The sequence below is a fragment of the Wyeomyia smithii genome, chromosome 3, assembly GCF_029784165.1.
Source record: "Wyeomyia smithii strain HCP4-BCI-WySm-NY-G18 chromosome 3, ASM2978416v1, whole genome shotgun sequence".
Taxonomy (NCBI): Eukaryota; Metazoa; Arthropoda; class Insecta; order Diptera; family Culicidae; genus Wyeomyia; species Wyeomyia smithii.
Genome location: NC_073696.1, coordinates 94,511,089 through 94,517,258, shown reverse-complemented (window position 1 = coordinate 94,517,258; position 6,170 = coordinate 94,511,089).

Sequence of the window (6,170 nt, the reverse complement as noted above, 5' to 3'; positions counted from 1 at the left end):
TCTTAGGTTAGGAGGCTGACGTCATTGATATCGCTATCTGGTAACGTATTGCATTGCTGAATCATTTACATGTTGGGAGCTTGGACATCTGCGATTCCACTTTGGATGTCAAACTATTATTTCATAATGTCGAATTAGTTTTTGCGACCGTGCTACACCGTCTCGGACTACACTTTCTAGCTCGAAAACGAACACTCAAACTAAAAAAGTGTAGTTTTGGTGAAGCCCGGAAAGTGCAAAAAACACCTACAGGGCAAAAGTATAGTCCTCGAGTAACTACACCGCAGAAACAAGTTCGTCATAGGAGTGTTGTTTCTTATCAGGGTTGGGTTATGAAAATCATAGACACGAAGCCGACCAACCTCACTTTTTGACAGTTCAAGAAGGTTTGTTCAGCAGGTGTTAAAATTTGGAGCGGAAACTCAATTCTTATGTTCTTTCCAAGATTGGGAATTTCCATTAGGAAACGCATGAAAAACCATTACAACAATAAACAAATTCTCATTAAAACAGGTCAATCCCGAAATGTATTTGAAATATTATCTCCCTGAGCTGTTAAAATCCCGTTGCTAACGCATCATGCCATGAGTTACAATACCAGCGAAGACATGTCTTCAACTTGAAGACATTTGACCAGCGGTGAAGACATTCTTGTTTATAAAATTTTTTTTTGCGGAGCTTGAAAACATTTGAAAAAATGACTTAGCATTCCTGTATAGTATTGTCTTTTGAGGACTCAGCACAGACTAACATGCTTAACACTGGAACATAGGATGAGATCGACTTAAATCCTGAAACCAAAAATATGTGGCAAATATCAGATAATCGTGCATAGAATCTCAAAAAAAGGTATATGATCCGCATAGTATTGTAAATCAATGGAATTTAAATAGGTACGCCGAATGGTTTGGATCTCAGATATGAAGAGCTTTTGTATGTTAACAGTGATGACTAGAGACAGTGGTAAATCGCGATTTCGCGGAAGCCGCGAGTCCCGCAAAATCCAGCATCGACCGCGGAATTAACAAAAATCCGCGAAAACCAGCAACACGGACAAATCTGAAGATTAATGGGCACCTCGCTGGCAACGGGAGATCTTTTCCTACGCAACCAATATAATGGAGTAGTACTAGGGTAAATATGTATGAAACGCCCCCCCGGGGCATAACGCCCCAGTCCATTTATTCGGAAACACATAAAAAAATTAGATATGAGACTATTGGGAATCCTTAGCGGGTCATAGGACCAACCTTCTGTGCAAGTTTGATAATTGTCACTTGAAGCAAAAAATAAACAAAAATCAATTTTGATTTGAGCTGCTTCAGATCTTATTGCTTGCAGCGTTTCCGTAACGTTTTTTCACTAGCGTATAAAGTTTATTACCTGGTATTTGCACTTATATATCTCAAATGAACTCCTAATCAGCTGTATCTAGTGAAGAAACGATAAAAATTGTATAATTGTCTTAAGTATTCAATGCTTTCTGCTAAATTGCAGCTCCGGGCAATATGCCCCACCGCCAGCCGGGCTGATTTGTTCATTGCTTTAGCGTTTGCTTCTGAGACTTTAAGCGCTGTTTCACTTCGCATGCTGAGCTGCCATATGAAGCTACTGCATGGGGCATATTATACTGCATCTGGGGCGTTTTGCCCCGGTAGATTGAAACGCTTGCAATTTTGTCGTATTTTTTAATAATATTATGGCGTTTTTGTGTAACAGTAATTACGAAACAAAATAATAGCAGTGCATTACGAACTGAAAAGTGTATCCAACTGCATGAAACATAGCTACAATATTGACGATGTTTCTTGTAGGGGGGGGGGGGGGGGGGTGGCGTATTATACCTGTTTACCCTACTCCCTAACAACGAAATTTTGTCAGCCTGGGTTGAATTGTTTTCGGACGGTTCGGTTACTAGATCCTCTCCGAGCAAAGATTTTGGCGATTGGAAAAAAAGAAATCCAGAGTGTGCAAAATCGAAGTTGCAAGATGGACCTACTTAGTTCAAGTAGCAAGCATTTTTGCATTTATAAAAATACGCGACAGTGAGATCGATATTATAATTTTGGTAAGTATTCGAAACGCGGACGGTTTCTTGAACCTTTCCTGTTTTGGTGCCTGCCGACACCAAAACATGATTGAAGGTAATTTGACACAGAAGTCCGTACTGCAAAGAAATCATGAATCGTACGGGTAAATTACCGTATATAAAAATAAATAAAACTGTTTTTTATTGTTTTCACCAAAAAAGCACTTCACTTGGCGTTTTCTAAAGAAAAGGTTGCCGCGAAATTACCGCGAATTTTGAATATTTTCTATTTTGCCACTCGCGAATTTTCAACTTTTTTGCCGCGAATTACCACTGTCTCTAGTGATGACATAGAACTCCAAAAATTCAATGTTCAGTAGATTTTTTTCAATATTTTTTCACAAGTTTTTGCAGTTTTCAGCTTGAAATGGAAATGTTCGTTAAAATTTTTTTTGTCTATTTTTCGTTACTTATACAGAAAAAATTTGTTCTTCTTCCTTACCTTTATATACTTTATTGATTGTGAATATCGAAGGGGGACCATTCCTGCTTTTTTGATTCGTGACTAGGGATGCCACATGTACAGATTAATCTGTATTTTACAGATTTTTGGCCGAAGTAACGATACAGAATCTGTTTATACAGATATACAGATTTTCGTCGAAAAGTACAGATTTTTCGAAATTGACATTAATTTTTAAAAACAATCCAAATTTTATTTCATTGAATACTAAGCAAATTGAACATATTTTCAACTCCTCAAACATTTTAAGCTAAAAATTTCGTTTATGTACCATAAAAACTTAAAAAATACAAAGTTCTGAGCCGACCTGATTTTAGGCGGTTACAATTAATTTCCATTCTCTTCCAAAGAAGGATTAAGAAAAATCCTAAATGGAAAAACATCTTTGGAAAAACTTGTCATTAATATGCATGGACAAGATGATGAAATCATTTCTCTTGTCAATTTGTTTCAACATCGCAAGTGTTGAAACTTGAAATTCCATCCACCACTCATGTTTTGAAAATATGAAAAGTGGATCATAATCAAAGAAGGTATTGTTTTGATTATGGAGGCAAAAACAATACCTCAGTTATTAAATCGTACGCAAGTTCGAATGTTTTAAGTTTATATTTACAGCAAAAAACTCCAATTCGCGGATGTTTAATCAAAACATGCGACCGAGCGGATTTGCGAAAAAGTCAACAACGATTGCATCAGCCGTGCACGGGCACGTTCGCGAGGAAAGAGACGGAAGAGCGGCCCGCTCTCGTGAGAAGACGACGCCGCGGGAAAATTCGGAGTGACCGGAGTAGCGGCGAAGACTTAAGCTGGGACTTCAAGGAAGTCCGAGGTCGTGATAGTGATACCCCTCGTGAGGCAGGTGCCTACGTCGTTATAGATAGTCCGCGGTTCGTTTAGGTGTTAACTCTTAAGTTTTATTCCGCGAGGCAGAAGTGATGCCCGTTGTTTAAGTTTCGGTTTAGTGTTTAAGTGATTTAATATTTTTTCAACTTAACTGATAGATTAAAAGTAATTAAAATCGAGCAGATGTAGTGCAGTTAATCAAAGGACATATCACATCCAGCAGTAATAGTGTCTAACCACTCGGTACGTATTCCGCTTCATTGGTGACAGCGCAAAAGAGCCTGAAAAGATAGGCTCAGGTGCGCCGTTTTCTGGCTGGGCCAGTAGTGAAAAAGTAAAAAAAAAACTTACGTGCTTAAGTGACTTTGACGTATCGGAAAAACAGACCCAAATCAACGAAAGTGAATGCCACGAAACGTGCAAGTCCAATATTTCTAAGGGCTCCTCCTCGAAGTTGGTCGAAACCTAAAAGAACAAATAAAAAGGATTAGAAGAAGAAACAGTGAAAGTGTTAGAGGAACAATAATAACAATCCGAGATCGACTGTTGACCAGTGTTACGCGAATTCAAGTTTTCGAAATCCAATCGCAATAGATCCCACGGACAGGGAGCAGCTCACAGGGCACTGGAACCAGCAACAGGATTCAACCTACAAAAAAAAATGAAAATAAGGTAAGATCAACCCAAGTGGTAACCAGCAAAAATAAATTAACCTCCCGCTTTAAGGTCCTAGTTGGAAGACCCTAATTCTATTCTTGGTTCATAATCATAGAAAAATACAATTACTTACCCATCCAACCTCACCGCCATAGCGGACTGTTCACCACACTATTCTGGCACAGAATATTCCACTTTCTGGCACAGAATATTCCACTACTACGACACTACATTCTAATCCGTGGCTAGTCACACGCCACTAAGATAACCTCAGAATTTTTTTTTAATTTAATGAACAAATCAAACTAAAAAAAACCAGGGGTACCGACCCGTACTGCCCATACCGAAACAAATTAAGAATGACGACAATCAATAATGCATAATTGCATTTTTATTAGTCGATTGACACGGTTTCACACATACCAGTGAATCAAGTCCATCGAAAATTTTCCAATTGGAATGGAAACCTAAAAATATATCAACTCACAGTGGGTCAAACACGTGAGTTGATCACATAAAATAACATCAATAAAATACCTTTTCATTCGAGTTCCTCACAACTGGACTCAAAGTAAACAGCGAAACCAAAGATCAGAGGATCTAAGGTTCGAAACAGGAACGTTTTTTTTTTCTCTCTCTCTTTTAGTTTACTAATACATGATCAAATTTTTGTTATTTCACATCATTACATGAATTTAACTTTTACAGCTAAATATCACAAAAGATGACAAGTGACAAGATGACAAGATAGATGATGACACAAATATTAATCCACTGATGACAGGCATCGCCAATTGTATAGGATTAATCACGTCTCCGATACAGCAATAATCGCGGAACGCATATGAGTATGCGATTATTGCGAACAAAAGTGGGAAGAAGAAAACTAAAGCTTCATCATGACCTACGTCAATAATTGCAAAGCTTAGTAGCTACGCGAGACCTTGACCGTCAAACAAATGGCACATTGAGCCAGTAATGAAAAAAATAAAAGTCCAAAATTAATTTTCACGGTTGAAACACAAACGGCAATAAAGAGTGGTCAAGGCATAATTAGGAACTACGCTTAGAGGGAAAGAAAAAAAAAAAAAAAAAATATAATATAATTATCTTTATATATTAAAGGGAAATGTTTCTTCACAAATGCATAATTTGAGAACAGATAGAAGAAATTGCAAGACTATTGGTGTTGTTTAGTTCGTCTAGAGCCCCGACGGGTTTATAAATAATAATAATAGGGGAATTCCACTAGAAAAGATAATAAAATATTAGCAATAAAATTACAAATTTGACACATACTCATCGGAGCAAAGTCCCATCATGCAACACTCACTATGCAAGTGGTACTCCAGGAGTAGCGACCAAAACGACTTAAGAATTGCATACTAAGCAATTCACGCAGAGCCGCAAGGGGAACACAATTCGAACGAAGCGAAGCACGTCGCACACAATTTAAACAAAGCCGTGGTATGAAAAGACTACACATAGAACAAAAAGGTTCTATACCCAATACCAAGACATATAAAGACATGCACGATTGAAGGCAGTTAGCACGTTCAGCCGATACTGGACTAAATTTAGTACCACAAATACATTAAAATTACTTAATCCCATAAGTATGAAAAGGGGAGAATAGAGCAAAAAGACCCAAACAATCTAAAATTGGAAAAAACTCTCGGTATCCCTACAAATATCTCCTTTCTCTTTTTAAGGTCAAATAATATGCTGCTGGAAGCAGGATTAAATGACCAGATTAGAGGAGATCAAGGAATACGTTGAACGGGAATATAAAAATCTACTCAAAAGCAAAAATAGGGCAAGATCACTTCAAGGAATTCTAACGAAAAAAGAACTCCTGAGGGATCACCTAGAAGAATTCGAATCTTTAGTCCTTAAATATGATAAAAGACTAAAGGACAAAGATTGGAACAAGCTCACAGATGACTTTGAGTTTGTAAAAACCAAAGTAGAGCAATCCATTAGAATATTAGAGGGAACTTCGATAATCCCAGAAAAAGAAAATAAGAGGCAAAGACGAAACTCAGACTATTATATCGAAGTGGTAATTCCTACACAAGGATTAAACCACTCGATATCCCTCGAGGATTCGCAAAT